At 43.6% G+C, this 27,387-nt stretch overlaps 1 protein-coding gene across 1 annotated transcript in view; it reads left to right on the plus strand.

The window, feature by feature from the left end:
• Positions 1-27,387, plus strand: part of LOC119649830 (limbic system-associated membrane protein) — a 216,732-nt gene that overhangs the window by 46,724 nt on the left and 142,621 nt on the right. The gene's annotated exons all lie outside the window — the stretch shown is intronic.

The raw sequence follows: 27,387 nt of genomic DNA on the forward strand, positions 1-27,387 counted from the left end.
ATGTCTGGCATCCAAGCCAGAATACAAATTCCTCTGTCATCAGCAAAACTGGATGCAATCTTCCATTACGTAAGCCTAGTACTCTAAACATGAAAACATACTAGCATCATGAAAAAAAGGTTTCCAGGATAGACTAACTCTGCTAAGCTTCTTAAGTGGAGACTTCACTTTAAATATTATTCAAATAAGATTTCTCTAACTTTCAACTTCATCCATTTTTGAGCCGATTTTTGCCAACCACTGTGTCTTCAGCCAAAGACCCTAATCACCTTCATACCACCTGAAACCCCCCTTCCAAATTACATAATACCCCATAAAGAAGATTAGCACCCCCATTATCATATCCTTTCACTGTCTGTTAATTAATTAACAACCGTCTAAGTTTATTCAGCCCGACCTCCCAGTGTTCGCCCCGCGAACCCTCTTGAGTTTCTCATATATAAACATAAAATGTGATAAGCCTTGTCATGAAACATCGCCATTACATTAATCAAAATTTTTTTTTCATTATTTATTTACGCAAGAAGCATACGGCATTTTCGTAAATTGACGGTGGAGTATTCTCAGCACTACATAAGGTAATAGTGGCTGTATCTACTCCTTGAAGAAGGTATCCCCGAAGTTTGCCATAAATAATGTAAGCACATTTCATGTTCGAGTGTACCGTTGACTTCCATTGACGAGTACAGACTAAAGGCTTAAGGAGTAGCATGCGATCGACAACGGTTTCCCAATTCATTGCTATCAACGTTTCAATTAATTATAATTTATCTACCAGTTGCGAGGAATGGTTTGTGGTTTGGTTGAAGTTGCTGGCGTTCTGTCGAAATGTATTCATCAAGGCACCCCCTTGTCGATTTGGCTGAAAAATCAACTGCACGCAGCATTAAATGTGGAATACTTTCACCTGTGCTTGAAAAAATACAAGTTTTCCTGCAGACACTATAATAGCTCGAAACCAAACAACCCCAACGACTGTAAAAATATGTCCTGCAAAAGCACCAGCAGAAGGTCGTAACTTCTTTATATACCGACGATTGTGTCATCTATCAATTACGCCCTCCAATATAAACCACACTCGTAAACAGATACGTAGTTGTCCCCAAAAATATCTAACTCGTTCCCAGACTACTTTGTAGATAATAGTGTTGCGTGATTAAACTCATTTACGGGGTTGATAAAGTTTTTCTTCGTGTCTATTTTGCTTTTCGTCTTTTTCACTCTAGATAAATTAAATTATGTGCTAATTTCTTTTCCCTCTAAATCTTTGTTTCTGTGTCCTTTGTAATGAGTCAGAAGAAGTAATGGATTGGAAGAGAAGTTGATAAGAATACACAGCGTGGATAATGGTAGGAACGTCCCATGGGACAAACGAGATTGGGACAAAAGAAAGGGTTGGTCGGTCGAATGACAAAATACAATAGATAAGAAACTATATTAAGCCAAGTTTGCTTTGCTACTGGAGCGCATTCAAGTTAGGAGATCCCAGGAGGACAATTGATGGAAAAAGTGGTAATGAAAAACTCGCCAGGGATGAAGTGAAATAATATTTTGAGTACCGTTGTCGGTACTCAGGATTTCTTTTACATATTGAGGTAGAAAGCTAAAGAAACTTTGAATTATTGTCAAATGGCAAACATCTTTCCGTTACGTCAACCTAAAACTGGCCTGACGGCAAAGTATCTGCAATCCACCCTCCTGAATAGGCGCACAACTATCTCCCTAAAAGGATTTTTTATAGTGCTTTGCCGCATGAAAAATCAGTCTCGATTAGCTTACGCGAAGAATTTTCTCTTAATACATTCAGTTTCCAACCCCACGGTCCTTACGGGTTTATCTAAGTTTAAGGGAAGACAACTGTTGTTGGACAATTATTCTCCTCTAGGAAGCACAGAACTAAGGAACAGTAATCTGCTGTAAGAAATTGAATACATATAGCTTAAAGAGTCTTCCTATCAATATCGAACCATATGTCAGTTTTTAGAATTGAGAAAACGTATCCAACCGAATGTAATTGCTGGTTTAGACAGCTGGTCGCTGGTACTACTGGTAGTACTATTACTACAACAGTGGTCGATCAATAATTTGATTGCCGCTCGAATGTTTCGGAAGTCAATGTCTAAAAAAAGTAATAAGTAAAATTTAAATTTAGGTGAACTTGAAATCAATGAGAAGGTAGTGAAACTGGTGACCATATTATTGACTAACTCACAGAATAAACCAGATGTGCTGCCAATTTATTTGGAACGAAGCCTCTTTGTTATGGGTCGGTGATATTCTGTATATATGGGACTATCTGAAGCAGGGTAGCCGTATATCTTATAGATTGTACGCAGTGGCGAGATACTTCTGCAATCACTGTACTAACTGATATTTCCTTTTGAATGCCTTCTTGTGCAGGAGCTTCAAGCACTCAAGCCGTTTGTTAGACCCATTGTACTATACTCATTTATTGTACTACACCTAAAATGGTCTATTTAATGACCTCCCATCTGCTTCGTTCGCAGGCTTAAGCGAACATCCTCTAGAAGCAGAAAGTGCCAGGATTCTTCGTTAATAAAAACCCTACTGAGCTATCTTCATTTGAGATCTGAACAGGCTGGACAGCTATAGATGTAGTGCTTGGCTCCTCCTTCCATTGAAAAAATATAGCTGAGACCTCTACCCCAATTTTCCATGTGGTAATTTAAGGAGTGTATGTGGGTGTTTGAGGTGGGCAGAGGCATTGTATTCGATCATCCCCGTCTAACTGAATATCCCGGATTCGTTTATGTATCCAGGATTTAAGGAGTAGTGTCAGTTATAAGCCGTGCTAGTGGAACAACAAAAAGCCACCACGCAACCGGTGACAACGCCACATTAACTAGCTTGATATGTTATTGCTATTTAGTACTGATAACGGGGTCCGACAGTCATAACTGATTCGAGTGGTGCGTCATTTTTGTTCCAAAAATTCTTTTACTGTAAATAAAATGGCATATATCTCCGTCTGGAATATCATCATCATCATCAACGGCGCGACAACCGCCAACCAACAACTGCCTCAACAAGGAACTCCAGACATCCTTGTTTTGTGCCAAGTCCACTAATTCAATATTCCCAAAAAGTTATCAGGAGTCCTGGCTGCCGCCATCGCTCTATCTCAGGCAGGGTCTGCCTCGTCTTCTTTTTTTACCATAGATATTGCCTTTATAGACTTTTCGGACCGCATCATTCTCATCCATACGGATAAAGTGTCCATCGCAACGTACTAAGCCGGATTTTATCATTTAATCAGACGATTTTTGGTATCGCTCATAGATTTCGTCATATAGGCTACGCAATTGTCCATGTTTAGGACCAAAAATTCTTCGAAGGATTCTTCTCTCGATCGCGGCCAAGAGTTCGCAATTTTTCTTGCTGAGAACCCAAGTCTCAGAGGAATACATAATGACTGGCAAGATCATTATCTTGTCAATAAGTAAGAGCTTTGACCCTATGATGAAACGTTTCGAGCAGAACAGCTTTTGTAAGCTGAAATAGGCTATGTTGCCTACCAACAACTGTGCGCGGATTTCATTGTCGTCGCTGTTGTTGATCTGGATCAATGCATTTTATACGTCCCGGGTCGTTCTTCCCATGACGTCGATGTCTTTAGCATAGACCAGTAGCTGGGTATAGAGGATAGTCCCTTTCGCATTTACCTCAGCATTACGGATCACTTTCTCGAGGACCAGGTTAAAGAGGACGCATGATAGGGCATCCTCTTTTCTTAGACCGGTGTTGATATTGAATGGTCTTGAGAGTGATCCTGCTGCTTTTATCTGTCTTCGCACATTGGTCAGGGTCAGCCTAGTCAGTCTTATCAATTTCGTTATTATACCGAATTCTCTCATGACCGCGTAGTGTATTACCATGACTATGTTATCATAGGCGGCATTAAAGCCGCTGAAAATATGGTGTAACTGATAGCCATATTCCAATAGTCATTCCACCGCTTGCTGCAGAGAGAAAATCTGATCTGTTGCCTAAATTGAAGCCTACTCCGGATACATAGTTTACTGGATGGTCATTATAATACATCGTGTAGCGACACTTCTCCATGAAACCAGTCTCTGCCCATCTCTTGTAAGCCTTATATTGCAGCAGAGTTCAACTAGCTCCTAGGCATTCGATCTGTACAAGGGTGCGCTCCTCCTTCCATGAGAAAATGCGCAAATCTTTATTCCGTTTTCGTTGTCGGGTTCATCGTTATGTTGTCAATCCAGTCCGAGGCTCCGTTTGTGGCTTTGTAACAAGTTGGTCTCCATGTAGGGTTATCAGCCCTACTCAACCCAGAATCTGGAGCACCAGCTGGTACAATTTATCCTTTTTCTAGGCGCGAGAGGTTCGCCTTTATCCTTCTCTGTCTGCAGCTTTTCGTGAAGAAAGAACTCCCAGCGGTCACCAAAAGGAAGTGGGGATAGGGTTTTCTCGTTTCCCAGATGTAATACTCCATTGTGGGTATCAATCCACGTTGCTCTCCTGTGACCACCCCCCTGCAATATGATCGTATTTTTTCCGAGAGCTCGGAATTTTGAAATGGGGCCCTCGCCCTCCCACGCGCCAAGCCTATATGCATCCTTAGCTACTTTCAATTTCTTCCTCGAATCAATGGGACAGATTTCGCAATATTCATTGCTCTAGTCCTCACTGAAACAATCGAGCCTTTAAATCTGCGCAAGCAGCTTCTGACAGTTAACATAGTTTCGGTCACTAGATTCTGCTTACTCCAAAATGGGCTGTGTTATGGATATATACATCCGTTGTGGTGAAAGTCTATCGCTATCCTATAGCACCAAAGCAATCTGCAAGATTTCTGCTGTTTGTGTGGTTTGTAGCATAGAATTTTTTGTAAACACACTCTATTGTTTTAAAGCACCGGAGAAGAGAACAAATGCTTGCCGCAATATCGATATATGCTAATAAAACCAATCAGAAAAACATTTTGTTGAGATGTTGTTCCTGGTACTTTCATGCTACCATGGGGCTGACATGTACTCTAAGCGTAAGTTGATGTACTGCTTGGTGTAGTTTGTCGGCTCCACACTTAACCAGTGTGACTCCAATTCCAACCTTCCTTCCTTCGTCTATCAAGTCTCATCTCCACTCGGCGAAGTTTACGATAAGCCTATGCGAGTACCCTCGTTCTTTGAGATTGTTACATTGTCGAAATGGCTAGTCACCGTAGCATGCGATTATAGGCTGTTCATCCAAGCAGAAGAGAAATTATTTCGGCCATTAACACACTCAAACGCAGTAAAGTTACTGGTCTTGACGGTCTCCCAGCTGAGCTATTTATCACTGCACTTGCAGTTACTGCAGATATGCTGGTTCCGATCATATGGAAATCTTGTAAACCAAGGACCTTTTTCAGAAAGTGAAAGAAGGAGATGATGGTTAAGATTCCATGAACAGGGCCGGTTTTAAGTGTGACAGTTGGGGGGACACCTGTGTGCCCCCTACCGTCACAGAGATCATGGCTAAAATAATCCTGGAACGCATCAAAGAACATCTCATAAGGTTGATCGAAAGAGAGCCGGCTTTCTTTGTAACAATGCACGGAGATTAGGCCTTCGCTGCACCTGCTCTTCATCGATTTCAGAAAAGCTTTCAACATCTTGAACAGGGAGTGTACCTGGAGAGCTTTACGCAGGAACGGGATTCCAGAAAAACTAATAGCCATTTTCATAGCGACATATGATGGCATAAAATGTCACCTATTGTACCGAGGTAAAATCTCGGAGGATTTTAAGGTGCAAAGGGGAGTCCGCTAGGGCTTGATCCTATCGCCGATGTTATTAAGGTTTTGTGTAAACACAAAACGGAATTGAACGCATTTTTGATGTCCAATGTCACTACGGCACAGCATTTTTTAGACGACATCGCGTCTCGAGCCAGCTTCAAAACAACGTCTACGGCGTCGATGGTTGAGTGGGCTTGACGAAATCCAAATTGTCGCTCCGATAGTCCATCCTTGTATTCGATGATAGGGAGCAGTCTGTTGTAGATGACCCTTTCGAGCATCTTTCCTGCCGTGTCGATAAGGCAAATCGGTCGGTATGATGAAGGGTGTCCTGGATGTTTATTCGGCTTCGGGAGCAAAACTAGTTTTTGCCTCTTCCACCGATCGGGGAAAATTCCTTCTATCATGCATGTCTCAAACACGCTGATAAACCAGTCGGGTCTGGTCTTAACAGCGAGTTTAAGGGCTCTATTGGGAACAGCATCCAGACCGGGTGCTTTGTTATCACCAATTCTCCGGCAAATTTGCATAAGTTCCTCCTCAGTTACCGCAGGTATGGTGTAGACGTCGAGTGCTCGCTTGTGTTGTTTGCGCTCCCCTTTATCCGGGGGGAAGAGCGCCGTCACGATATCGAGCAGAAGATGCGGACAGGTCAATTGTGGTGTTCGCCCTCTCATCTTCTTCATAACTATCCTGTACGCTGTTCCCCAGGGGCTTTGGTCTGCCTCTGTGCAAAGCTCCTTGAAGCATTCTCGCTTGCTGGTCCGTATAGCCTGCTTAAGCCTACCTCGAAGGTTCACATATGCTAGCCGTTTCTCGTCGAAGTCTGGTCTTGCTCTAGATCGTTGGCAGATCCTTCTAGCACGAAAACATGCATTCCGTAGCACCGCGATCTCTTCATTCCACCAATAGTTTAAGCGCCTTTTTGCGAGAACTCGTCGCCTCGGCATAGCAGCGTCGCATGCTCTTGTTATGCGTCCCATCATTTGCTCTACCTTTTCCGTAGCCGCACCGCCGGGACATTGGGCTCCCAATAGCATCTCTATGAATGCATCCTCCTCAAGCCCTTTCACGGACCAGCCCCGGTTTCCAGCCTCACGGGAACACGCATCGACGCATGGCCCATATTCGATCTGGAGGAAAATCGCCTGGTGGTCGCTGTGAGTATAATGCTCACTGACAAACCATGTCATTCTCCTCGCCAATGTGGTACTCACATATGTCAGATCGACTATTGAGCCCGACCCTGTCCCACGAAAAGTGGAAGCGTTTCCCGTGTTGGCAAGCACCAAATCTAGCTCCGCGAAAGCCTCGAGCAGGATACGGCCCCTGGTGTTCGTAGTGCGACTGCCCCAATCCACGGCCCACGCGTTGAAATCACCAGCTATGATCTTGGGGTTTCGACTTCTTGCATCCGAGACTAGCATACCTAGCATTCCTTCGAATTCTGTTATCGTCGCGCTTGGTGGAGCATAGCAACTATAAATATAGATACCAGCTATTTTTGCCCTGACGAATCCAACTTCTGGAAACTCCATCACTTCTTGAATGGCCTGATTTCCACACGCCCATATTGCCGCCTTGCCAGTTTCATCTGCAGTCCAGTCACCGCTCTTATTGTTGCGATAGGGCTCGCTGATTATGGCAGCTTCGATTCCCTTCTCATAGATGGTCTGCGAGAGAAGGTCTTGCGCTGCCTCGCAGTGGTTGAGGTTGATTTGTATCAACCTCATTTTTTACTGCATTCAAGGCTCGCCTAAACACTGGGCATCTGCTGCTGCCTGCAGCGTGCCGACAGTCGACGCCCTTTTTTTCCTTGCAGAGCATGCATTCAGGCTCAGCCTTGCATTCCCTGAACATATGGCCTTCTCCCCCACATTTTCCGCAACATTTTGACCTGTCACAGTCACCGGTGCATTTCGCCGCTATGTGGCCGAATTCCAGGCATCTAAAGCAGCGCTTAAGGGATACCTGCTCCCTGAGTCGGCAAACGACCCAACCTATTTTTACTTTCCCAGCCACCAGCAGTTTGAACGCTGCTTCAGTTGGTAAGCTTATAGTTGCGGTTTGCGTGCCTCCGTATGCCTTCCTCAGTCCCCTGATTGCGGAATCTTGCAAGCCAAGTGGTCCGAACTGCTTTTCTAGGGCGTCACGGATATCCTCCTTGGTCGTGATTTCGTCAATGTCCTTGCATTCGATGACAAGCTCCTGCTTTCTGGCCCGTACTTGAGCTTCTTCTCCTAAGGACTTCTCCACCTTGCCGAGGAAATTTTCCACCGTTTTGCCCGGAGACTTCTTCAGCTCAAGCATCAAGTCTCCTTTCTGGGAGCGTCTGATTCGGCTGACGTTTTCTCCAAGGTCCATCAGCTCAGGATCGGATTTGACCTTCCTAAGGATATCGGCGTACGTCATATCCCCTTTTTTGGAGATGATGATTAATTCGGGCCGTAATCTTCTTTTCTGCGTCGTGTTTTTCCTTCCACCAACCTTGGTCCATGCTTCCTTGGTCCCTTTTTGAGGCTTTGCCTCCCTTGGGTCAATTGGAGCCGGCGCCGCAGTTTCCACGATGTTGGTAACTTTGTTTCCCTTGCCTTTTGCCGGTGAGAGGCCTTTTTGCCTTTTCGCGTCCTGTGAGCATCCGAAAGAATCGTTCGCGCACTCTCTACTCCTCTTTTCAAGTTTACCGCCCTTTGGATGTTGGGGGGGTGTCACTTGTGTTGCCTGGGTGACGCTTGATTTCTTCGAGGCGTTTTTTTCTTCCTTGGCACCATTGTATAGTACCCGAATGGTACGCACCATGTTTTTGATGGCCTGGTGCACATTGTGTTTGTCCTTAATAAATTCAGACAACTCTATTATTTTACCTCCGAGTAGGGCAAACGATGATTCTTCCGGACTCTGACATAGCTCCTCCGCTTGGTTTTCACGTTGGGCGCTTACGTACTTATTAGCCTTCCGAATGCTTCCCAGATTTCCTTCCTTCATCAAGGTTGATTTCGGAGGAGATCGCGCTATCGTCGAGCTTCTCTTAAATGGATCAACCACTAAGTCCTGCGACATATTTCGACCAGGTGTAGTTACCCCGCTATGGGCTAATACCTGACCAGTTTGTGCCCCATCTTTTCTTGGGTTTTGAACAGGCGTTCTCGGGAGTGATGTACTCCTTTTAAATGCCTCTTTCTCCAGGCTACTTGTAGTATTTGATGCAACGGTGGCCAAGTAATCCACCACCGAGGCACTGCAGTCGAGGGATATCGACGGCCGGGAGCCTGCTTGCCCACTCCCAAAAGCCGCCGGTACTGGGTTTCCGAAGCCCTGCACCGTAACTTTATTCTCCTTCTGTTCCTCCATGTTTGGTTTTATTTCTGGGTATCCTTCCCATAGCCAATTTTTATCCACGGGCGGGCGTTTACTTCCCACCTACCCGGCCTGCGCATAAGCATGCCCATACACGCACACCTGCAAATGCGTATATGTGCATATTCCTACGCATCCGCCGAGCATTCCCTTATCCGCACGAAGGGACGCGCCTGATGGGAGATTTGGGAGGTCCGTCTGTCTGTCTGTCTGTCTGTCCGTCACACGCATTTTTCTCGGAAACAGTTATAGCGATTGACACCAAATTTGGTAGAAAGATGGGAACTGTGAACGCTCACGCATACAGTGAGTTACATCCTTTTACGTCGAATTTAAGGAGGGGTCCTCATACATGCAAAAGGGGGGTGTAAATTTTTTTTGCATCAAATATAGTCATGTGGGGTATCAAATTAAAGGTCTCGGTTAGTACTTTTCGAAGCCGGTCTTAGTTTTGACATTTATTGGAAAGGTGGGGAGTGCGGGGGGTTGAAAGTGACCATTCCTTTAAGGGGGCCATTCTCAGAAACTACCAAACCGAAAAATCTGAAAAAAATCAGGAGGCTGCCACTATATGGTGCCTGGGCTCCGAAATACCTTCCATACTGATATCTGTACAAATAAAGTTAATAATAGTATATTACCATAATTTTTAGTAATTGGCTGCAAAACCCCCCTTAAGTTCACGTTAGCACCATGAAATTTCGCAATAATATAGGCTCTACCATAGAGCATGATCTCACCAAGTTTGGTTGAAATAGCACTATTACTAACAAAGTTATAATACGTCCAAGTTGTCGCTTCCTTGCAAATTCAAGATTATGAATGTCAATATCATCCGAAAGTGAATATTCTCACATAATATGATATATGCATTTATTACGTGCAACGTACTAAGAAATACACAAAACCTTTCGTACCTGAAGCGCCCAGCTTCCGGTTTCCCGACTTGTTTTTTCTTGTTATCGGTGACTTTCAACACACTGTCTTGTCAAGAGGATGTGGAGGAATTCAATGGAAGATGACAATTTTCCTCAAATACTTCGACTACGCTGATGATATTTGTTTGCTCTCTCATAGGATCGGTGACCTTGGGCAAATACCTCTGGGGAGAAGAGAGGTTGTGCGAGCGTCTCGGGAAGTCGTGTAAGGAACTGAAGGGCATTACAGGCAACCGCGAACGATGGCACGTACATTTATTTGACGCGCCACGTGGTCATCAATAATACTCATAATTTGTAAACAAAACTTATTGCATAACAATCAACAGAACAAGTCATCAAAAAGTTAAGTAAGTTATTGATGACCATTCCATAAAATTGTGCTATTAATTGTTTTAGTGTTTAAGTCAAATATATAAAAGAGAAATGTAAATTTGAATAAACATTCATTATCTCACAAACGACTGTTTGGTTCGCAACGCGAATTTGACTTTTGTGCCCTTAGCGAGGTCTTATTTGCGGGCAAGATAACCAAGAACCAAGACTGATTGCAAAGCATTATTCGCATAAGGTTCTTCGTAGGAACAACGAAAAATCTGAGTTGTCTTTGACAGCAAAGATGGTGCCATCCTATCAGCGGCCCAGCCGCTTTGTTAGGTGGGTATTCTCTGCATCTTTAGAGATACCTAAATGGATATTTATCATCATTCTATTCTTCTGTAACCAAGAAACAGAACTTATTACTTGACGTTGGCTATTGTGACTGTGGATGCTGTTGGTTATGATGGCCTCCAATTAGTAACCTTTTCTATACAAGCCCATGAGAGAGAGCTCATCAGAGGTTGGTTTTTCGGTGGTAGGACAAGAGAATAGTTCTTGATTCAAGTCGTGCACTCATAAGTTTCGAAGGGTGACTGAATTAAATTTTTGCTTAAGGATTGTGCGAATCTTGAGTATGCATCCAATACATAAAGTGCCGGACTAGCTGAGGAGAAACTTTCTGTTATTTTTTTAAGGTTTTGTGTAAAATAAAATCTTATTAAAATCGGTTTATTGTCTGTCTGTCTGTCACACGCATTTTTTCGGATAATGTCATATCCAAACTTCGTGGAAAGTTGGGTACTGTGAACGCTCATATTGTACATACAGTGAGTTATATCCTCTTACGGCGAATTTAAAGACGGTCCCCATGCATGCAAAAGCGGAGTGTAATTTTTTTTCAGTAAATATAGACACGTGCGGCATCAAATGAAAGGTATCGGTTAGTACTTTCCGAAGACGGTCTTAGTTTTGACATTTTCTGGAAAGGTGGGCAGTGCGGGGAGTTGAGAGTGATCATTTCTTTAATGGACCCATTTTCAGAAACTATATGGTGCCGAAGCTCCGAAATACCCTTCACTATTCATTTCTATTCAAATAAAGTTAGTAATAATATATTACTATAATTTTGAGCAAGTTCATCCTAGAACCAGCGATGTAGGCTATAACATAGAGCAAGATTCTATCATACCAAGTTTAGTGGAAATCACACTGTTACTAACAAAGTTACAGTAGATCAAAGTTGTCGCTTCTTTGCAAATTCAAGACTTTGAATGTCAGTATCACACAAAAGTGGGTATTCAGCAACTAGGCTAAAGTAAATGAAATCGATAAAATCCAAAAATTAAGGGTAATAAAAATCATATTTTCATGATAGTTAGACACGAGTAGTCGAAGTGATATAGAGCGAACGTCTTAGAAAGAGATAATGTATATTTATTAAATTAATTAAGCCAAAATGCTAAGCTCGAACTAAGAGCTAATTTAGTTATTACTTTTTTAGCGTATTTAAAGATTACTATTGCTTGTTCAGACGACTCAAAGATGCTCAGTTAAAAACATTCGTGTTACATGACCGTCTTATCGATGCACCTAAACAAATCATTTCTAAAGGATTAAGATAGCAAATGTGGGAAGATCTTTGATAAGGCCCTATTCCAAGTGGTTAAACGTTACTATATTGGAATAAGGCGCCTGATACATGACTGATACACTTTAGGTGTATTTCAAAGTCCAGATCTTTGAACACAGTCTAAGATCTTTTGAGTTTCAACGTGTATATAAGATTATGTTTAGTAAACCAAATCAGTCTTTCCATCTCATGTAATTTTCAAACCTAACCATTCTCTCCGGAAATACAGCCCAGATTCAAACAATAATTCACGAAAATTAATTATTCCATTCAGCAAACATTCAAACTATTACATTCTGTCACTTGTCCTGAAATAATGTACGAATAGCAGAAACACATTACATCAATTAAGCCCGAGCTAGCTCAAGAGAATTAAACTTGATGTAGTTAGATTTCGTGTTAATGGAATGCGAGCTATTTACATGGCAACATGTCCGACAAATAATACATTATCTAACGTGCCAGACACACATTAGGCTTTTCAACACATAACCGACGAAAAGTTCATTTTAGGTAGTAAGTCGTCGTAGTCTTGAAAACTGAACAGATGGAATCATTCCACTTATTTGATTGCTAGTCTATTTGTTAGCCAGGATACCAGTTACCGTGCTAAGTGAAGAGTTATGTTAGGTGTTATGCTCATTTTTTGATTTGCTTTATAGCTCTTAATTGTGCTTTCGTTGAGGAGGATTCAGACCGAAAATATATCACGTAAAAGAGCTGAAAACCAATTTAAGGATTCCCAGTTTGCCAAAAATGAACAAACTATTTTACTATTTATTTTTTATTTTTAAAAGACATACTGTATGTGACGATTCCTTTCCATCTGCATGGATGCTGGAGTTTTTACACTAAGTGATTAGCCGCGCTACTGGTAAATAGCATGCTGTTCTAAAATCCAGTAACCAAGAAATACCCCTCCCCTATATAGACAACAAGCCACTATATACATACTTGCCAATATGGCATCTTACTGGACCGATAGTGGTATTCTATAAGATTATTTTTTTTTGTTTTCTTTTTTATGGGTGCTACGCCAAGTTGAAGTGGTGTGTGGAATTCTCACCCACTTGTACCACCACTTCTCCGTCCATTATTACTTCGTGAGGTGGGCTGTGGTTTACATCATCCCAAGGAAGTCACGCGTCCGCCGCGCTTTCCGAGCTCGTTCCAATTCCGTCAGCTTCTCCTATATCGAAGCTACTGTTCCGCTTATCGCACTCCAGCTTCCTGCGGACCTCAGCACCTCCTCCACGAAATTGTGGGGTCCGATAACTGCATTGAGGGCGTCGTTTAATCTCCTTCTTTTATTCGCAAATCTCGGACAGTGGAAGATAACATGCTCCGGGTCGTCGGGTGTAGCGGGGCATTCGGGACAGTCTTGATACCCTATTCCAATCCGAAGCGATGCAAGTACTTCCTGTATACACTATGTCCCGTAAGAAACTGCGTTAGGTGGTAATTTAATTCTCCATGCTTACCCTCCACACATCTCTCAATACACGGGATCAGTGTATGAGTCCAACGGCCCTTTTTGCAATTATCCCACCGTTCCTCCCTGTACAGCTCCTTCCTAGTGGCTTTTAGGAAACCCGCAGTCGCTTCGGCCGGTTTCACCCTCCTTCTTGAGTAGAAACAGTGTACCTCATTCGCCAGAATATCCAAGGGAATCATTCCGGCGATGACACACACTGCCTCACCTGATAACGCTTTATATGCACTGCACACCATCAACGCGGTATGCCAAACTTACCCTTCTCTGGTTCATTACGTTGTCAAGTGCGCACGCCCAAACAGGAGCCGCATATAGTAGGATAGATTTCACCACCCCAGCGATTAGCAGCCAGCGACTAGATTTCGGCCCTCCAATATTTGGCATCATCTTTGCTAGAGATGAACTAGCCTTTGCTATCTTTTCGCGAGCATAGTCCAGGTGCCCCTTGAAGCTCAACTTGGCATCGATCATTACCCCCAGGTATCTAATGATTGATTTTGAAAGGACCTCGTGATTACCAACGCGGATTTTAGCAGTATTGTCTTTTCTACGATTGGTAATAAGGACCGCCTCCGTCTAATCTTCCACCAGGTCCAATTTGGAGCCCTGCTTTGATAGCATGAATGGTTTCACTTGCATACAGTGCCAGGTGGGTTGAGGTTGATTTGTATCCTTACGATTCAGTCTCCTCCTATATGCCGGGCATCTGCCACCACCTGCAACGTACCAGTCATCAACTCCCGTTCTGCCTTTCCACAACACGCATTGTGGATCTCCAGTGCAGTCTTTGGTAAGATGGCTCTTCACCACAATTCCTTCACCTTTTCGACCTATCGTACTCGCTAGTACATGCTGGTACAAAGTGACCGAAATGGAGGCTTCTGACGCATCTCTTCAGAAATATTTGCTCCCTAAGTCGACACGCGACTCAACCTATTCTTACCTTGCCCGCAGTAATCAGTTCAATTCCTGGTTAAAACGACAAGCTAATAATAGTGGTCTCCATATGCCTTCTTCATCATTTTGATGGCACTGTCTCCTAGGCAGCTAAGGTTGAATTGTTCCCTCGACAGCACAGATCTAGTGATGTGACCTCGTCTAGGTCTTTGCACTCGATCACTATTTCTTGCTTCCGGGCTTTCACATCGGCTTGCTCAACTAGCACCGTCTCCACCTGGCCGCAAAAGCTATCCACTATCTTCTTGCTAGACTTTTTTAGTTCCAGTGGAAATAATAATAATTACTTCCGGACAAGTCTTCTTTTTCTGCTTGTGCCGCTTTTCCGCCCAGCTTTGTTCATTCTTCGAGTTAACGAGCTGTAGGCTATTCGCTATTAGTCACAATTGGACCCGTAATCAAAGAACTACCCGGAACTTTCGCCGGTGCAGCTTGCTTTGGCGATGACGCTTATCTTACGCTGAGTTGGCTTCACCTGCGTCTCTCGTGTAACTTTGCCACATGAGCGTTAGGCGTTTTTCTACTCCATCGCCCTAAGAAAAAACAACTTAATGGCACGTATCAGAGCCCTGATATTTTGGTGGATATCCCGGCTCTCCTTAATGAACTCACAACGTTCATTTATGCGTTCCTCCAATGAAACAAATGCTGTTCCAGTTTGCTGTCTTCCACAGCATCGATAGTTATGTCAGTACGGGGTCTCTCCAAGTTCCTTTCCGAGTGCCTCGACGAATCTCGACTGCCTAGGGGTAAAGTTGCCTTCAGTGGTGACCTCCCAAGTTTTGAGTTTTTTTGAAAAGGATCTGGTGTAGATCTCATTTCCACTCCACTAAGATCTCGTGTAACATTAGATGCCAAGTTTCCCACTAATAAGGCACTGCGGCCTAGTCCCAAAAACCGCCGGAACTAGGTTTCCGAAGCCCTGCACCGTAAAGAACTACCCTTCTCGTCCTCCATATTTGGCTAGATTTCTGGGTGCCCTTCCAATAGCCAATTTTTATCCACGGGTGGGCGTTTACTTCCCACCTACTCGGTCTGCGCTTAGGCATGCCCATGCACGCACATCTCCTGATGCGTGCATGTACATGCCCATAAAGCATCCACCGAGCGTTTCCTTATCCGCAAGAAGCGACGCGCCTGATGGGAGATTTGGCAACTCCACACAGGGTTATCTGTGTAAAAAGATTTCTTGACAAACTGAACTAGCCTTGAAACAATGAGTTCTCTTTGCTTTAAACGTTCTGAATGCAAATCGTGATATACCTACGCATAGTCGTGTGCAAATTATTCAGAGTTACTCTCCACAAAAGCAGTAGTCATTGTCTCGAAGAACAACATTCCCTAAAACCAGGGGACATTCTTTGCAATTATTTTTGCACCCTATTTCTCATCATACGTGACTTTCCGTTTGCCGCAGAAAAAAGATGCAAGAAGGAACTCCAGGAAAATAGATTTGAATAGTATACCTGCATGTACTCACATATATATATATGGTTTACATCCTTCATATATAGAAGAATTGATTGCTACTGGTAACTAACCCGTCATAAATCATGAAGATGTATCTCTGGGGTCCAATTTTTGTAGCCCCGATACCGAAATTGTGTCTATGCAAATGGGATGTTGTGACTTTTAGGGGATTTTAGATTGATCGGGATATGTGGTTTGAAAACAAGAAAGTCAATTGAGAAACTGGCTTGCGTTCGGCTAGATCTATCTTCCGTAAGTGAAGGTGTAATATTGACTCAGATGGATGGCAACATAACAATTTGATTTTCTGTCCTTATAGAGTCCATGTGCTTGTACTTTGGGATGTTATTTATGATTATGTGTCGATATTTGACATGTTTGGACAATAAGACTCAAAAGATAAGAAATGAGTAATTCAATTCCAAATTAGGCAATAACCAGTGTGAATCAATAAACGTAAATCTGAGAGGTCAATTTCTATAACCCACGTTGGGCGTCATCTGAAAAACTACCATTTATGATAAAATAACTACCTTACCTATTGAATTTTCATGACGCTATGGATGAAATCAACTCACTTTTTGCATTGTTTAAAAATTCGAATATGCCACACGCGAAAGCATGGTACTAATGGTATTAGCTATGCTTATGCCAGCCGTATTTTTGGGGGTAACTCTAACATTACTGGAGAAGAATCTGAACCTAGCAGGAACATAATTACAGATTGTCAACTGGGGCAACTAATAAATTTTTTCAATCAAGCCGACAAGTCATCGGTATATAAAAGAATGCATCTTCCGATATGGCTTCTGCAGGGGCGATTGTCAAACTTTTGAATATCCAATACACAGATTTTGCAATAAGCATCTAACTCTACCTTACTTCTTTATCTCAAAACGCCCCAAGTGCTTTTCTAACTGGGCGCAAATTTGAACGAAGAGACTTAATAGTCCAGCTGGTGTCCAATATCATACGAGATCCTCCGGAGGATAATTATTTATTTTTTTTTTTTGCTTTTTTAGTTCGTTGATGAGTAAAAGAAACTGTCATTAAAAGGCTACAACAATTTACTCTAAACTCACTACCCAGGCTGTGTTTAGGGATATATATCTGGTTCAGATTTTGAAGCGAAAATCTAGTGCTTGGCAAACATAATTATATCATCATCAAGTGCCGGGTTGTTCTTTAAATATCTAGCGAGACATGGCAGCGACATTTATCGAATATTATGAGGAGAGTCTTTTTGACAACAATTATCAACAATCTGACCGTCTTATCATCCACAAGTTTATGGGAAGGATATGTGACCGTATGAGTGCAGGTGGTTCACAGTTGGGGACCACGAAACGGACTAAATGAGAAGACTAAACGAGTTACATTAACTAGAGACGCTACTTTGCGCAGCTCTATACTAAATAATTTCTCGGGAGTTAAAATCCAAGTAAGATGAACATCAACGAAGCATACAAGCCTTGCTCTATAACTAAGGTTACACTTCATTAACAGCAATTCAAAGGCTTACTGAAATAATGAATTTCACGCCATCTCTTACATTCTATAGGAAATAAATTGGAAGTATGTAGCGAGGATGACAAACGCAATATCATTGACCGGTGGACTTTGACTGAAGTGGGCGACGAATACGCCAGGCTGTCCTTCAGCGCCGAGTCATTCTCCGCTACTGAAGCCTCAAGAACTCATTAAGTCGTAAGGAAAAATATCAGTTCCTGCCTGAAAGTGAAAACTTTTTCGAAGGAAACCCAGGTCATTAGAGCAACAGTTTTTAATCTCTGAAGAAAGGGACACGGAAATTCTAGTAACCAATGAGACAATGCTTTTTAAAATACCATTTTTTAAAAACGGTATGATGTCAGTGTTTCAGTGTGTCAGTTCAGAGGAAGAACATGTGAATTCACTTGCTTCGAATGTTTTTGGGAAACTCTTATATCAAATCATCGCAACTTCGCTTTTCTCCCATCGGGCTGGCAAGGTCATTCTCATTAAGCTCGAGCCAAAAAAACTCTTCGATCTCCAACTCAAAGTTTTATATATTTAGAGACGAAAGAAAAGACAGAGAAAATGTGGACCATATACGTCAGATGGAAGAACAAGTGAAAATCGAAAGAGCAGTAAGGCAGGGGAGGAATTATAATCGCAACCAAATCTGCAATCAAAATTTGAGCGACTGCTTGTAATCTCTACGCTGGTGAAGGATCTAAAACGCTTTTTCCGGTGTATGTATGTCTGCAAGGAGAACTCGTATATATAGTCAATAGGGGTATCAAATGAAAGATCTAGTACTTTCAGAAGTCGCTCTCGGTCGAAAATGATCATTTCTTTTAGGGACCCATTCTAAGAAACTACCTAACCCAAAAATCTGAAAAAAGTCAAGAGGCTGTCACTACATGGTTACCTTTCTTCCGCTGCGTAAAAATTTGTAGGAAAAAAATTGGGCTCCAGGATTTTCTTCTTCCTTCCCATTATTTTTCGTCATCCACAGGGATCTGTTCGTATGGAGAAACCGAAGCAGTATGTTTCTTGGTCTCAACCCTAATACGTTCGTTTCCTCCACCTGTTAGGTGAACCTTGCAAGCTAGTGACCTCAGTTTTGCTTTGGGTATGTTAAATCCTATTCCTTACATGGTACCGACAAATTACAATAGGGACCGTTTAGTTATAAAGAGAATCTAGAAGTTGATTGGGGGCATCTGCCAAACTGCATCCTTGTTAGATCAACGTGCCGCATAGGGACTAAGAAAGACGGTTGTCACACGACTATTATGACCCTTAGAAAGCCTAATTAGAATAAGAGAGTGAAGTCACGGTTCATGGTAAAACAAAGAACTTTTCCAAGTAACGAGAATATTTTTCCGAGTTCCCGATATTTGCTGCAATTTGGCTTAGTATTAGTCATGAATTAAGATATGCAGACTAATCTTTCATGGATCAACGCATAGCCTATTTGACCGCCATGGAGTATGAATGCACAGCGAGTGCTCTATTATTCTTAATTTTCAGCATTTGGACAATTAAGTTCTGGAGAAGTATATCCACAATCACAGCATTCGTAAATCTTCTGCTCTCTCCCTGAATCTCTACTACTGGGTTATTACGTGCGTGAAACGAAGCATTTGGATAAACGGGAGCTTACCTTTCAGTCTCAAGTATGTCCTATTACCATCGTCTTTTCTATTTTCTCAGAGTTGTGCCAGCATTACTGCCACCTGCTTAATAACTCCTTTCTAGTTGCTTTTCAATAATTCAAAGCCACATTGAATGGGTTTATCCCACGATGTTACCATAAATACACTCTACACTTTTGACGTAACTAGCTGACATGAAGAATTCACCCTTTTTTGCTTCATGACGCTGGCCAATGCTTCCGAAGCCTCCAGACGGTAGCTGCATGTGACAGAAAGGCACATAACAATGCGACCAAGAGCAAGTTGTGAATGCGCAGGTGCCCTCAGATCTTAAGTATTATCCTTGCTAAACACGAGTTTCCCCATACTTCTCTTCGAAGTAATCATAGTTATCTCTTGAAATTCATCTATTTTGTAACAATTTTGTGATTACCAATTCGAATGCTGATAACATCGTTTTATATTTGTGTTTTCCTGGACTTCTAGATTACCCGATTTCGGAAACTTCAGTACCTTTTTCACTAACAATGCAAAATCTAAGAAAAATTACGATCAGTCTAAATAAAACGCATTGTAAAAGGAAGAATCCTGTTTGCAGGATATTCATACATATATACAAAAATGATTATATGAATATGTTACATTATGGACAAAGATAGTTAATTATCTTTGACGTTTAATATAAAACAAGTCGGGAACCGGAAGCTGTGCGCTTCAGGTACGAAAGGTTTTGTGTATTTCTTAGTACGTAGCACGTAATATATCCATATGTTATGTGAGAGTATCCACTTTCGGGTGATATTGACATTCATAGTCTTCAATTTTCAAAGAAGCAACAAATTTGAGGTATTATAACTTTGTTAGTAATAGTGCGATTTCCACCAAACTTGGTAAGATCATGCTCTATATTATAGCCTATATCACTGCATGGTACTAGGATCAACTTTAGGGGGGTTTCTAACCAATTACAAAAAATTATAGTAATATACTATTATTAACTTTATTTAAACAGATATCAGCATGGAAGGTATTTCGGAGCCCAGGCACCATATAGTGGCAGCCTCCTGATTTTTTTCAGATTTTTCGGTTTGGTAGTTTCTGACAATGGCCCCTTAAAGAAGTGATCATTTTCAACCCCCCGCGCTCCCCACCCTTCCAACGAATGTCAAAACTAAGATCGGCTTTGAAAAGTACTATTCGAGACCTTTAATTTGATACTCCACATGATTATATTTGATGAAAAAAAATGTTACACCCCCCTTTTGCATGTATGGGGACCCCCCCCCCCCCCCTTAAATTCGACGTAAAAGGATGTAATTCACTGTATGCGTGAGCGTTCACAGTTCCCACCTTTCTACCAAATTTGGTGTCAATCGCTATAACCGTCTCCGAGAAAACCGAGAAAAATGTGTGTGACGGACAGACAGACAGACAGACAGACAGACGGATAGACAGACAGACAGTAAACCGATTTTAAGAAGGTTTTGTGTTTACACAAAACCTTAAAGACAGCCTTCTAATTCCATCGCGGTTGCATGCCATTCGTCAAATCTAATTTGACCATGATGACCAAAATGTGCACGACTCAACCATGCTCGTAAATTAGTTGATCCAAGCATGAACGGCTAATTGAGCACTGTTTTGGATTCCATACAATTCCGGAGCTTACTTAAGGGTTCACTACATTTTAGTGACTTGACCCCCCTCTTGTTCCTTTGCGGAGCCTTCTGGCTCAAATACAGCACAACATCAATGTTTCAGTTCCCTCGCTACAATAACAGTCCGGTTGCAAGGAAGAAAACAAACGCTATCTTGGCTAGGGTTGGTCTTCCTCCTTAATCTATGACCTATTCACTTCCACCTTCCCATCATATCGTCCGCGGATGATAGGCCTGTGCAATTACTAAATTACTAATTCGAAATAATATGGGGCCAGACGGTGTTGACGAAGGCGTGGAACCTTCGAGTGGCAGCGGTATCCATATAGCGAAACAGAAGGAATACTAGCACAAAACAGCTCCAACATGAGCAGGTAAAGTGAAAATCTAAACTTCACGCACTGTTCCAAAGTGATCCGTAGGGTGTTGATGTGGTCAATTCAGAAGGATCCGGAGCGGAAAGCTCACTGTCGATCCTGTCTTCAAGATATTCTTTGTTACGCTGCTGGATTATTTTAGTTATGACCTTTACGACGACAAGACGCAGACAACCCTCCACTTGTCACACTCAAAACATGTGCCCTTCTTAGAAATCATCCCCTTCTTCTACTTCTTCTTCTTCTCTGGTGGCCGCAATGAATTTTGTCCTGCAAAGGGGAAAAGCCGGTATCTGTTTGTCATTTCATTCACCAGAGGAAGAACTTCACCGGGTGTTATACGGTTAAGAACTGTGATGAAGTGTCTTCCCCCATTCATTATCGTTGATGAGGAGTGGACCATTAACGTCCTTCACAGGACCATTGAAAGATTTGCAAACACATGCAAGTTCCCCCGGTATACACTTCTGAAATCATTACGATATGCAAAACCCTCCGCCTCCCTAACCAACGTAATAACAAATTGCCTTTTGTCAGGGCACGTACTACGTTGAGCGTCACGGAATTTCGCACGGTATCGAGTGCATCATGCTCGTCATCACAACGATCAGCAGTGTCTTCAATCTCCTCTGCTTATCGATCCGCTTCCACGTTTCTGCAGCCTGCCAGATCTTGGAATGCCCCTCGGGGACATGACCTGCGCAACACCCAAAAAAGGGCATTTTGATGGCGGAACAGTGCAGATTGATATTCTCAGGCGGGTTACTCACTATATCTGCAGTCTGATCAGTAAAACTAATCCCCCATTATCAGCTTCGCAATTCACCAACCCTGCGAAATGTATCAGGCGCAGCACGCAAGCGAAGAGGCAATCAGATGGTGATCTATTTGCCAGTGCGCTTGTTATGCACATCCCGGAAAGAACTTATAAATCTACTGCTGATTGCAAAGTGGTCAATCTTATTGATTATACGGTGTCCGTCGGTTGAAACCCATTTGACGTTATGGTAAGCTCTGTTTTCAAACAATGTGCTATCAATGACAAGGCGGTGGAAGCTGCAAAAACCTACAAACTTGCCACCATTATCATTACTCTCGTCATCACATGCATGAGTAAAATGTCTTCAGAGCTCACCCTGATATTCATATCACCAATCATGAAGTTTCTGGATAGCTGCGTGGTTGGAGCACAAGGCTGTCGTACGAAAGGTCGCGGTTTGAATCTCACTGGTCGCAGTGAGATTTGTGTCGCGATTTAACGTCGAATTCCAGTCGACTCAGCTGTGAATGACCTGAGTCAAATCAGGGTAATAATCTCGGAAGAGCACAATGCTGACCAAATTGTCTCCTTTAGGATAGTGTAATCCTATAGTGTACCTTTAAAGCTGTGAATGAAGTGCTCTAACACACTTCAAGGCCCTGATCCAATATGGATTCTTGCACCAACGATTATTATTTCCGAGTTATCACAATCTCGGCAGATGCCGGATTTTACCTAATACTAGCACTAAGTGCCAAGCATTTAGGCTCGGACGATCCTACCTACTTAAAAACTAAAGGGGCACTGGTGGTGGTGGCCGGTGGTAGGTCAGTGGAAGAATCCGTTGAGTACCCCCCGCAACATCGAGCACGTATGCAGAATGGTGTACTTCTGCATGGTTTGAACCAGACTGTGCGAAAGTCCCAGGACATCAAGGGAACCCGTGAGGGATTTAGGTACAATACCTGTAGCTGACAATATTATGGGAACTACAACCACCCGCCCGAGACGCCAAATTTCTTTGATTTCCCGAGCCAATGGCTCATAGTTCACCTTCTTCTCCACGTATTTCCGTTCAATGTTGCTATTATGGGGGATAGCAACATCAATAATATACGCGGAGCGACCCGTCTTGTCAACTAGCAGTACGTCAGGCTTGTTGTGTGCGGTATGGCGATCAGTCAGAACTTGCCGGTCCCAATACATGCTGTAAGCAGAACTATCAAGTACTGATTGCGGCTCATATCGGTAAACCGGACATGTTCCCGTGATCAGCCAATGCTTATATGCAAGGTTTTGATGGATAACCTTACATACAGCATTATGCCTGGTGATGTATTGCACCGGTGCCATAACAGTACAGCCAGAAATGAGATGGTCCAACGTCTCTAACGCCGAACCACACATTCTGCACTGGTCGTTCTCCACCCGTTCTTTCATGATGAGCTTTTTATAAGCTCAGGTGGCGACCACGCCATCCTGAATGGCACACATGAACCCCTCCGTCTCAGCAAAGAGCTCCCCAGCACACAGCCACCTGTTCGACAGATGCAAATCGACAAATGGCTGCCAAAGACAATTCACATGTTTACCGTGCATTGCCTTCGACTTCCATTCCTCGATCCGCTCCTGGTCCGACTTCACCCCACTCAGAGGATTGAAAGATCGATCCTTCAAGTTAAGTGGAGTCAGTCCACAGTCTGCCTTACAGACAGCCGCATGCAAGGGGCTCGCCTGCTCTTTACTGTAAAAATAAGCGCGCAGCGAGTCGACTTGGCGATTATGTTGTGCCGCCACGTCAACCACGCCCCTACCTCCGATGTCACGAGGCAGGTTCATCCGCTCCACCGCAGACTTTGGGTGATGAAGCCAGTGAAGGGATAGCGAAAACATTCAACGCGCTTATTTTATTCTTCCCGAGAGATGCGATTTCAGCACCAGCTTTACACGTCGCAGGAATTCGGACAGCAGAGCTTCCTTCAGATCACCAACTCGAGCATGGGTTCCTTGCAGAATTCCTAGGTACTTGTAGAAGTCTGTCTCGGTCATAGCTTCGATGTGGAGGTCACCAATGCTATGTCCGGCATGCGGCTCGTGATGACCTTTGCGAATGGCTTGGATTCGACATTTGTCTAATCCAAACTCCATCCGAATATCACGGCTGAACATGTCTATTATTCGCAACAGACTTCTAAGATGGTTATCAGTACCAGCATACAGCTTGATGTCATCTAGGTACATCAAGTGTGTCAGTTCGCACTTAGCACGTAGGCCATATTTTATTGCAAAACCATGCCCTCTAGCATCATTCAGTAGCCATGAAAGGGGGTTCAGTGCCATACAAAACCAAAGAGGACTCAATGAATCCCCCTGGAAGATACCCCTCTGAATACGGATGGGCTCTGAGGTATTAGCACCCTCAGATGTACGGACTGACAAGGTGGTATGCCACCCTTCCATGACTGTCGCCAAAAACTTTATTAGTTTCGGATCAATGCGATACAGATGTAGGATGTCGATTAGCCAGGTATGCGGAACGCTATCAAAAGCCTTGGCATAATCGATATAGCAACTGAAGAGGTTTCTTTGGCCTCTAGTTGTTTGTCCTACAACTACCGAGTCGATAATGAGTTGCTCTTTGCAACCCCTTGACTAAACTCGTCAGCCCTTCTGCTCCTCGGACAGAATGTTGTTGGCCTCGAGGTGCGCATTGATCCTTCCACTAATAATGGACGTGATGAATTTGTAGAGGGTTGGTAAGCAAGTGATGGGTCTTGTGTCTGCGGGGTCCTGCACCGTGTCCTTCTTAGGGATAAGGTAGGTAATCCCCGCAGTGAGGAAAGGTGGAAATTCCTCCGGCCGACTCATGACCTCATTTATACTGCGTGCCAACCGACTGTGTACGCTGGTAAATTTCTTATACTGGAAATTCTGCACCCGATCCAGACCTGGGCCCCTCCAGTTCTTCGAGATGTTTATGGCTCGTCGAACTTCCTCTTCGGTAACATCCGCGAAATTCATGCCAGGTGTATTGGCATGGCGGGTGCCTTCGGCGGTGATCCACTCAGCATGCTCAGCATGCTGGGCAGGTAACCCCCAAAGTCCACCCCAATACTCTTTCGCTTCCGTCACCGAGAACTGTATTGTCTGGGCGCTCTGTTGGGATTCGTTGAGAGATCTGAAAAAGCTCCGCTGGTTCCTCGCGTATGTTGCATTCTGGACACGTCTGGAATAACTTTCGCCATACCGTCGTAACCGACTGCATATGACAGAAAGTTTCTGTTTTAGTGTGCCCAGAATTTCAACTACGGGTGTCTCACAGGGATGGCATAGTTCCGGTAAACCCTCTGCACTTTATTTCTCACCCGTCGGCTGGCATTGCCAGTGCTGATCTGAATCAGTCTAGCAATGTCCTGCCTTAGTGAGTCCCGACGACGTTCCAGACGAATTTTCCATGGTGGATCTCTTTTGTCACTCAAACCAATAACGCGAAAGCGAATCTTCTGGCCGTGCAATCTGATAGCCGCAACTGCACCACAATACACAAGTGATTGTAGTTGCAGCAGCGACATATCAGCACACAGTCGAGATGCAATCTCATCATTGATTTGAGATAGAATTCCCGGAGTTGCTGGAGATGCAGAGAGCCTGGGAATACCTGGTCTATGCAAAGGATCCATATCCGAGAATTCTATACACGCTCTTTGGAATTCGTCCCGAACTTCAGCGGAAACCTCAGCTGGACGGTGGAGAAGAGTGCTTCGGCGAGTACTGAACCTGTTGCCTGCAGTGCGGCGTGGTGTTGTTGATGCCGCCGCCTCTGCCCCCATCGACTCTCGGTCACCAGTTTCCCCGATGACTTCAAGTCGAACACGTTCCCTGATGGTGGCCGGGATTGTGTCACTGCGAGTGATGAAGCGGTACTGGTCTGCGACTCGCTGCACAGTCACGTGCGCAAATTGCGGGAAACGCTCGACGAATCTCTGGTGCAACAAGGGGCGGTAAGATGTTGTACCCGCCCCCGCCGTTATTTCGTAGTAGGAGCGGATGATGAAGAGGTTCATTTCTTCAGTCCATTTCATCCGCTTCCTACGCGAACCTGCTGAAGTGGTCGCCACAGATTGTGGCGAAACAGCTGCAGCAGGCGGAGCTGTGCTCCTGGTCGTCGTGGCGCCTAGACGTCGAACCGCCCCACGACTAGCGGTTTCGACGCCGTGCTGTCCATTACGAGAGCCCGACCCAGTCACCAAGTCAGACGACTCCCGCCGGTTATCCGCACCGGACCTTAAATTTCTCCTTCTTCTCATTTTTTGGTGGTGCATTTTATCCCTAGCTGCCAGGTGTGTAGATAGCTTCCTTAGTGAGTAATCTGCAAGACTGCAAAGTTCCTGCACTTTCCTCACCTACCCCCTGAGACGCTGCGGTGGCGTACAGCCATTCAGACTGAAGCTATCCATCCCTCCTCCTTTCACAACCGGGCTTGGGACCGGCTTCGGCAGAGTTATTATTATTATTATTAATCACGAATTGCGAACTCCTGGCGGCGTTCGAGAGAAGATTACGTAGCCTGCATAACGACGAAATCTACGAGCGATACCATGACCGCCAGGTCGTGGATAAAATCCGGCTCAATAGTTTGGCGTGGGTTACTTAATCCGTATGGATGAGGATCATCCAGCCAGGAAAGTCTATAAGGGCAATATCTATGGTAAAAATAGAAGACGAGGCAGACCTTGCCTAAGATGGAGCGATGGCGTAGGTCAGGACGCCAGACAGCTTTTAGGGATATCGAATTGGTGGCTCTCCGCGCAAAACCGGGATGTCCTTATTAAGGCAGACCTAGACCGGATACCGGTTGTTGCGCCGTTCATAATGATGATTATTACTCACGATCACAATGTAAAGCCTCTCCAGAAACACTCACAGAAAGTATCCTTCTCCGCTCTATTGCAAACCCCGGTTGGTGCATAGCGCTGTACAAAGAGGTTGTCTCCCAGTAGTCAGTCAAAAAGAATACCCTGGATTTGCAGGTAACTAGCCCAAAGATTTCTATCCCCTTCTGTCGTCCTTTGCAACAAACATCGAAAACTTTGAATATATTTTTAAGACTCACAGAGGCTGCAAATCTACAAAATCATCATCTGGTCTGGGCTAAGTTATGGCAGCAAAGCAGAGGCCTTAACGCAACCAACAGTGAAGACGCCTTTGAAAGAAAGTTCTTCTGCAAAATACGGAAGTGAATCGCTTGGAATATGAGTGGTCTATCAAGTACAATGATAAGTTATATAAAAGCTAATGCGAGTCAAATATCTCGACTATGATACGACTATGTAGACGGAACCAGACTAGTCTCTTATATGTATGGACAGCTTAAAAATAGCCAAAGGGTATTTAAGGAGAAAATCAAAGAAAATCCGCTAGTTCGAAAACCACCATGTGGCTACAAACTCATCTGCTGCGAGTTGGCCAATCGTGATTGTCAAATCACTAAACTGTCTGAAATAATTAAGTAGGTTC

Source organism: Hermetia illucens, chromosome 2 (assembly GCF_905115235.1).
Source record: "Hermetia illucens chromosome 2, iHerIll2.2.curated.20191125, whole genome shotgun sequence".
Classification (NCBI taxonomy): domain Eukaryota; kingdom Metazoa; phylum Arthropoda; class Insecta; order Diptera; family Stratiomyidae; genus Hermetia; species Hermetia illucens.